Below are 8846 nucleotides of genomic sequence, written 5' to 3'. Positions count from 1 at the left end.
CCTCTGCAGGCAGCCTGGAGTAGGGGGAGGGGGCCGGGAAGTCAGCCCTGGGCCCTGAGCGCCTGGAGGCAGGAAGCCTGCAGCCCAGCCCCCTCTGCCGGGGGGAGGAGCCGGTTCCCTGGGGAACCGTAAGTCTGGGATCGCTCCCCTCCTGCCCTCTTATTCCAGAGGAGCCCGGTGTCAGCTCGCGGCTGTCTGTCCCTCCGCCACCTGCTGTCCCCTGCCAGCAGCCCCGGCTGCACACCGCTCCACACGTGCTCGCCCTCAGGTCGGAGTTGCTGCCCTCCGGGTCACCACCCACCTCCCTCTTTTCCCACGCCCCCAGGGCCCCCCCCCCCCCGACTCCCCACTGGCTTCTGGCCCACTTGCGCCCCTCCCCCACCATGGCCTCTACCCTTCCAGCCATCCTTGTATTCAGTCCACACATAGTCACGGTGTAAATCATCTTAGAGCCGTCGGTGGTCCATCCATGCGGAAGCGTATGACTCGGCCGTAAAAAGGAGTGAGGTGCTGACACCCTACCACGCGGGTGAACCCAGAAAACGACACTGCGCGCAGTAAGCCAGACACAAAGGTCACGTCTCGTCTGATTCCATTGACGAGGACTGTCCAGAACAGGTGAATGCATAGAAAGTCAATTAGTCATTGTTGGGCTGAGGGAAGAGAGACTGGGAGCGGCTGCGTCATGGGGACAGGTTTTAGGGTGACAGAAATGTTCTAGAACAGCGGAGTGTGGCGGTATGCCACTGAGTTGCTCACTTTAAAGGGCGAATCTTCAGGGCGCCTGGGTGGCTCAGTCGGTTAAACGTCCGACTCTTGATTTGGGCCCAGGTCACTATCTCCAGGTTCATGGGTTCGAGCCCCGCATCGGGCTCCATACTGCTGGTGGTGCAGAGTCTGCTTGGGATTCTCTCTCTCTCTCCCTCGCTCCCTGCCCCCTCCCCTGCTCTCTCTCTCTCTCTCTCTCAAAATAAATAAACTGAAAAAAAAAAGGGGGGGGGCAAATTTTCTGTTATGTGTATCTCCCTTCAATCAAAAGAGAAAAATCATCCCAGGTGTTTCAACTGCCAAGGATGTGACACACACAAGAGAAACCAGCCGAGTCACCGTGGGTGCTCAGCCCAGGTGGGGTCACCCTTTAGGGCTCCAAATGGGTTGGTTCACACGGGAACAGACTGTCTGAAGATGTATGTATTCGTTTGCTAGGGTGGCTTAAGAAAACAGACATTTATCATCTCACAGTTTGGGAGGCAAGAAGTCGGAGATGGAGGTGTGGGCAGGTTGGTTTTGGGGAGTGGGCCTCTGTCCCAGGCCTCTCTCCTGGCTTCTGGTGGCCTCATCTTCACGGGTCTCTCTGTGTGCACGTCTGTGTCCATACTTCCCTTGTAGAAAGAGACAATTATGTTGGATTTGGGGCCACCCTACTCCAGGATGACATCATCCCACCTGCAATGAACCTACTTCCTGATAAAGTCACATTCTTGCTTTTTTTTTAAGATAAAAATTTTTAAATTATTTTGAGAGAGACAGGGAAGGGACAGAGAGAAAGGGAGAGAGAGAGAAAAACAGAGAATCCCAAGCAAGGGGTTGAACCCACAAACCGCGAGATCATGACCTGAGCCGAAGTCGGACACTTAACTGACTGAGCCACCCAGGCACCCCAATAAGGTCACATTCCAAGGTGCTGAGGGTTAGGACTGCAACATAGGAATTTGTGGGGAACACAGTTCAATCCATAGCCATCCATGTGCCAGTTTGAGAGTACAGAGATGAGCCAAAAGGACCCCGTCCCTGTCCTCACAGAGCACCTGCTATGCTGGTTGAGGTCGATCCACACACAAAAAAAGGCACAGGATTCGAGCAGGCGTGTTGAGAAGTGTGTAAAGCAGCTTGATCTCATCGTGACATTCAAGTGCATTCCCTCTCTTTTTTTTTTTAATGTTTATTTTTGAGAGACAGAGTGTGGGCAGGGGAGGGGCAGAGAGAGACAGAGACACAGAATCTGAGGCAGGCTCCAGGCTCCGAGCGGTCAGCACAGAGCCCGACGCGGGGCTCGAACTCACAGACCGTGAGACCGTGACCTGGGCCGAAGTCAGATACTTAGCCGATTGAGCCACCCGGGAGCACCTCAAGTGCATTCTCAAATGGCTCCGTGCCCGGGATCTAAGCGAACATGGGTGTCGCACACCTAGTGCCCCCCCCCCCCCCCCGCCCCAGGCGTGCACTGGCCACACACAGTAAAACCGTGTATTGCTTCACAACGGATTGGAAATTTTTAAAGAAGCAAAAAAGCAAAACCGGAGCCTTCCTCGCAGATCGTCAGGGAAGATGCTGTAGGCGTGGGAAGGACACACCCGCACTACACAACCACACGTGTGAATCCCCGCAGGCCAGGTTGACGCTGCTGTGCAGAAAGAACTCTGAGCTGTGAGAAGAGTCGGCAGAGGCCAAATCTGGGTGGGGGTCAAGAAACCTGGGAGGTTCTGTGGCGCCAGGAAGGGTAAGAGGAGGGAGGAGGAGGGAGTCGCCACTGGCGGAGGGCGGAGTAGGAAGTGGGGGGGAGTCTGAGGGCAGCGGGGCAGGGCTCCCGGGATCGTGGCTGAATGTGCCAGAAGCCCTGAGTACAAGCCTAGGGAAGACAGAGCCCCGGCAGTGCCGGCACCATCGGCCTGGATCCCAGGCTCTATCCTGGCAATTCCCTCGACCCCTCCATTCCAGAGAAGTCTCAAAGGCAGAGGGCGTGGCGGGGAGGGGCGGGGGGCTGGTGGTGGTAGATGCAGTCCCACCATTGATGAACCCCAACCTCCCGCTTCCCCCCAGCGTTGGGACATGCCCTCTCCTGACGGAGACGGTGGCTCCCAGCCCCCAGCCCTGCTCCACTTGTCCGGTCTCTGCCCCCTGACAATGCTGCTTCTTCTTGCTTTTTAAGTGTCTTTTATTTTCTGTATTCTGACGCTCTGTCATGGGGGGGGGGGGGGGGGGGGGGCGGGGGCTCGCTGAACTGGAAAAGCCCGCCCCTCCCAGGGCTGGTGAATTCCTAGAGCTGGCAAACAACTTGCCAAACTATCTTTCACGCGCAAACCCATTAATCCAGAGTCCACAGCCCCACCCGCTGTGGGCTCCTGTCACACTCAGGGCCACCACCCCTGCCCCATCACCCCAGGGCCTGGTCCAGGCAATGGGGCCAGCCCCGGACACCGCAGAGTCTGCTGAGGTCATTCAAACGAGCCAGCCCCAACCTCGCCCACCTCCCCCACCTCGCCCCCTCCTCCCCGGGGAAACCACAGTAAAGGCTCTGAGCCACATTTCCCCTCCCCTTCTACCCCTCACTGACCCTGGTCCTTCCCCATGGGGCCCCGCTTGTCGTCCGTGCCCCCCCCCCCCGGGATCTGTGAGTAACAAACTACTTTTCCTTTTTCAAGGTAGAATTTATTTTATTTTATTTTATTTTATTTTATTTTATTAAAGATTTTATCTTAGGGTCGCCTCGTTTAGTCAGTTAAGTGTCCGACTTCGGCTCAGGTCGTGATCTCGCAGTTTGTGGGCTCGAGCCCCGTGTGGGGTTCTGTGCTGACAGCTCAGAGCCTGGAGCCTGCTTCAGATTCTGTGTCTCCCTCTCTCTCTGCCCCTCCTCTGCTCATGCTCTGTGTCTCTCTCTCTCTCAAAAATAAGTAAACATTGGGGCGCCTGGGTGGCTCAGTCGGTTAGGCGGCCGACTTCGGCTCAGGTCATGATCTCACGGTCCGTGAGTTCGAGCCCCGCGTCGGGCTCCGTGCTAACAGCTCAGAGCCTGGAGCCTGTTTCAGATTCTGTGTCTCCCTCTCTCTGACCCTCCCCCATTCATGCTCTGTCTCTCTCTGTCTCAAAAATAAATAAACGTTAAAAAAAAATTTAAAAAAAATAAGTAAACATTAAAAAAAATTTTTTTTTAATTAAGTGCACCCTACATCCAATGTGGGGCTTGAACTCATGACCCTGAGATCAAGAGTCACACGTTCCACCCAGAGCCAGCCAGGTACCACCATTTTAAACATTTGTGAGTGCATAGCTCAGTGGCAATACATATACTCTCAGTGTTGTGCAAACATCCCTACCATCTGTTTCCAGAACTTTCATCTTCCCAAACTGAGACTCTGTCTCTATTAAATACTAATGCCCCCTCCCCCGGGTTCGTTTTCAGTAGGTAATGTTCATGGCTCAAAGCATGCAAGGCCCAAAGATGATCAAATGAACCTCCTCCTCTCTCCAGTTTCCTAGCCATCCAGCTTTCTCCTTCCTCGAGCTGCCTGTGTGGACCCCCCCCGAAACACTCTGCACATTGGAGCAAATCTCTCCATCTGTATCATAAGGTATTTCAAGCCCGGGGGGTTGGGGTGGGGAGGGGCGGTGAGGCCATCAGGTCTGTGTTTGAAGCCCACCCGGATGTGGAGAGGGGAACGGCTGTCTGCCTTTCGGAGCTCTGTGGATTTCAGAAACCCCGTGCGTTGCTTCGCTTAGCAAGTGTTCTCAGGCCCATCCATGCTGTGGCAGGTGTCAAAACTTCAGCTCTTTTTTGAGGCTGAATACTATTCCATTGTATGGACATACCACATCGGGTTTATCCTGCGTCTGCTGGTAGACACTCTGTCCCTTTCTGGGTCATGGTAACAGAAGGGGGGTTGATAATACTACCCAGGACTGCAAAGACCGACCCTAGGATGATAAGGCTCCCCAAATATGCTAAAAGCATGCCCCATTGTGACTTTTGGGGGCCCCGGGTGCTTTGGCCTTCATGGGTCTGGTCATCCATAAAGGAAAAAAATATATCTATATATTAAAAGTTAAATTTGGGGCGCCTGGGTGGCTCAGTCGGTTAAGCATCTGACTCCTGATTTCGGCTCAGGTCATGATCTCATGGCTCGTGAGTTCGAGCCCCACATCCGGCTCTGCACTGACAGTGTGGAGCCTGCTTGGGATTCTCTCTGTGTCCCTCCCTCTGTCCCTCCCCTGTTCATACTCTCTCTCTCTTAAAATAAATACAAAACTTAAAAAAAATTGTTTTTTTAATGTTACACCTGAGTTGGAGCATAAAGGTGAATATAATATAAAGACTAGATTACGGGGATTTTCCCTTCTTTTTAAAAAAAATTTTTCTTTATTTATTTTGGGGGAGAGAGAGACAGCATAAGTGGGGGAGGGGCAGAGAGAGAGGGAGACGGAGAATCCCAAGCAGGCTCCGTGCTGTCAGCACAGACCCCGACTGGGAGCTTGATCTCACAAGCCGCGAGATCATGATCTGAGCCGAAATCAACAGTCGGACACCTAACCAACTGAGCCACCTAGGCACCCCTTTCCTTCTAATTTTAAAAGAAACTGAAGCATTTGCAAGGGCCCCCAAAGTATTGTGGTCCTAGGCATTTAATAGCTAAGTCCGTTGTGCTAACGGGTCAGGCCCGGTTCTTCGAAAGGCCTGATTGCCTCACAGGCTGTGCGCCTGCTGCCTACTGACCATTCTACCCATAACTCACGTGGACGCTGATGACTGCAAATAAATTTCCAGAAGAGAGATCAGCTTCCAAAGAGAGAGAGTGTCCCACTGACCAGGAGGAGGGCCACGCAGCACGGTCCCAACGAGCGTAGAACAAAGGACCACCGCAGAAGTTGGAAACCTTTCCAGACTGTCCACCCGCCGTGGGCCTGGCACAGCAAAGGCCCTGTCACCTGCAGCAAAGGGCCCTGCTCTATAGTCTTGGAGCGCAGGGAGCGCAGGCAGCGAGGCGGTTAGGAATGGATTGCGCTGCCCGCCTTATCCCCCAACAGGCAGGTTTGGCCATTCCACAGTCACCACGCCCTGTCCAGCCTGTCCCCTGGCTTCTCAGCAGTCCCGCCTGCTGGGTCGCCTGGTTCGGGACTCTGTGGTCTCTCCTGACGGCCTCAGTGGCCTCCTCACTGCAGCCAGAGGGATCTTTCTGCAAAGCAGAACTGACTGGATGACACTCTCCACGCCCTTCTGCACCCCTGACATTTGCACGGCCGTTCCCTCGCCCTGAAGCATCCCTGTCCTTACTCCCTGCCCTGTCGTCCCCGCCTGCGGCAAGCCTGCGAGAACCTAGCTGCTTTGTCACTTCTCGCAAATACCGCAGCCGTCCCCCCATTGCAGCACTCGAGCGGCTCGACTTCTGGGGGCCTTTGCTTCCTTGCCTTACAAAATGGGGGAAATGAGGCCAACTTCAGAGATCTTAAGGAGAAGCCAGCGTCTGCTATATGCGCAGCTCTCGCTGGCACATCACCCTGCCCACTGGCCAGGAGTCTGCGCCATGACCTGGGACGACAGCCCGCGCCCTAACCGGGCCAGCCACGTTCTCTCTGACGCTGCCAGTGGCTGTGGGCCACTTCCTTCCCCTCTGCAAGCCGAGAGCTCATGATAGCATCCGCCCCGGGGGTGGGGGTGGGGGGTGCTAAGGAAGATAGCGCTTCCCGGGGCTGGGCCGGCTGTCTGGAACAGAGGAGGCGAGCCACCCGTGCCAGTGGCTATTATTACACCTCGAGAAGGAGCGAGCCAGCCGGTCGGAGAGGGAGCGGGAGCGGGAAGGAAGCCAGACAGGAGGCAGACAGAACGCAGAGGCCTGTGGGCAGCAGCAGCTGGGCGTGGGCAGGGGCTCCGAGCCCAAGAGAGGACGCGGGGTAGCTGTGCTTTGCCAAGGGCGGCCGACACACGGGACGCGTATTTCTCACCGCTCTGGAGGCTGGGAGCCTGAGATGGAGCTGTCGGCAGCCCTGGGGGCTTCCGAGGCCTCTCTCCTTGGCTTGTGGACGGCCACCGTCTCACCTGTGTCCTCCCGTGGCCGTAACTTCTGCGCGCGCCTGTGTCCCCACCTCCTCTGCTTTTAAGGACCCCAGTCATACTGGGTTAGGATCTGCCCTGACGACCGCATTCTAACTCGATGATCACATTAAAGGCCTTACAGCTCCTAAGGGTCACATCCTGAGATGCTGGGGTCAGAATGTCGACATAGGAAGTTGGGGGGAGGATGACATCCGGCCCACAACAGACACTGAGGGGGGTGTTGGAAGAAGGGAAGCAGGAGGGGCGCTAGGCTCCAAGCAGTAGGCTTGTCTTGTCCCCATCCAGCCTCCGCGAAGCCAGCGGACTGTCCTGTTCTGCCCACGAGCCCCGGCCGCTTGGTTAGATGCCAGAGTCCCTCATCAGGTTCTTCTCAGCTAAAGAGGGCTTAACTAAACCAGCCTTGTGAAGCTCTTGGCACACTGCCTGGCCTAGAAGAGCTTAATAAATCACAGCTCTCATTGTTAGTGAAGACGGTTTGGCTAGGACTATTGATCTAGAAAAAACACCAGGTAGACCAAAAAGACAAGGAGCCTGATTATGATAAACACGACGATAAGTTGGAGGCATGGCATTATTAAAACTATATGCTTCATAAAATATAATACCAAAGGGTGCCCAGGTGGCTCCCTCGGTTAAGCGTCCCACTTCGGTTCAGGTCATGATCTCGCCACGGTCCGTGAGCTCGAGCCCCGCGTCGGGCTCTGTGCTGATGGCTCGGAGCCTGGAGCCTGCTTCGGATTCTGTCTCCCTCTCTCTCTGCCCCTCTCCTGCTCACATTCTGTCTCTCTCTGTCTCTCTCTCTCTCTCTCAAAAATAAACATAAAAAAATTTTTTTAATAAATAAAATATAATACCAAAACAAAAAAATGTTAGAAATAGAATAAGGTAGCCCGGGTGGCTCAGTTGGTTGAGCGTCTGACTCTTGATTTTGGCTCAGGTCACGATCTGATGGTCGTAGGATCAAGCCCCCTATCGGGCTCTGCGCTGAGGGTGCAGCCTGCTTGAGATTCTGTCTCTCCTCTGCCCCCTTTCCCCCGCTTGCGCGCTCTCTCTCTCTCTCTTATAACTGCAGTGAGAACTTAATCAACTATGGCAAACTGAGGGTTTAAGAATAGAAATGATCTACCCGACAGTCACACTGTTGTGCTATTACCCACATGGAGTGAAAAGCTAACAAGCACACACAACCTGCACACAGGTGCTCACGGCAGCTTTATTCATAATCCCACAGACTTGGAAGCAGCCCAGACGTCCTTCGGTGGGTGAATGGATAACCCATGGGACATCCGGATGAGGGAATGTTATTCAGCGCTAAAACGGGAGGAGCTCTCCAGCTGTGAAAAGACACAGAGGAACCTCAAATGCATGTCGCTAAGCGAGAGAAGCCAGTCTGAAGAGGCTACGCACGGTATGATTCCAACTCGATGACATTCTGGAAAAGGCAAAAGCACGCAGACAGTGAGCAAAAGGATCCGTGGCTGCCAGGGGTGGGGAGGAGGGAGAGACGAACAGACGGAGCACAGGGGACTTTTTACGGCAGTGAAACACACTGTATGTCACCACAATGATGGAGACATTCATTATCCATCTGTCCAAAGCCATAGAGTGCACCCCAACGTAAACCATTGACCCTGGGGGCGCCTGGGTGGCTCAGTCGGTTAAGCATCTGACTCTTGATTTCGGCTCAGGTCACGATCTCACGGTTCGTGAGTTCGAGCCCTGCATAGGGCTCCACGCAGACGGTGTGGAGCCTGCTTGGGATTCTCTCTCTCCCTCTCTCTGCCCCTCCCCCGCTTATTGATTTTCTCTCTCATTCTAAAATTTTTTTTTTTTTTTTTTAACGTTTATTTATTTTTGGGACAGAGAGAGACAGAGCATGAACGGGGGAGGGGCAGAGAGAGAGGGAGACACAGACTCCAAAGCAGGCTCCAGGCTCTGAGCCATCAGCACAGAGCCCAGTGCAGGGGTCGAACTCACAAGCCGTGAGATCATGACCTGAGCTGAAGTCGGAGGCTCAACC

General features: G+C 54.4%; 1 long non-coding RNA gene across 1 annotated transcript; it reads left to right on the top strand.

Moving 5' to 3' along the window:
* Positions 1–296: 296 nt before the first annotated feature.
* On the top strand, positions 297–8628 carry LOC147583813 (uncharacterized). Its single transcript, XR_015248542.1, has 3 exons — positions 297–618; positions 4250–4349; positions 8058–8628. It is a non-coding gene; the product is annotated as an uncharacterized LOC147583813 (long non-coding RNA).
* Positions 8629–8846: the final 218 nt, after the last annotated feature.

Source organism: Puma concolor, chromosome A2 (assembly GCF_028749965.1).
Source record: "Puma concolor isolate L17-30 chromosome A2, mPumCon1.1.hap2, whole genome shotgun sequence".
In the NCBI taxonomy this organism is placed as follows: Eukaryota; Metazoa; Chordata; class Mammalia; order Carnivora; family Felidae; genus Puma; species Puma concolor.
The sequence above is the reverse complement of the archived record's forward strand: the minus strand, read 5'-3'. Positions and strand labels throughout refer to the sequence as shown.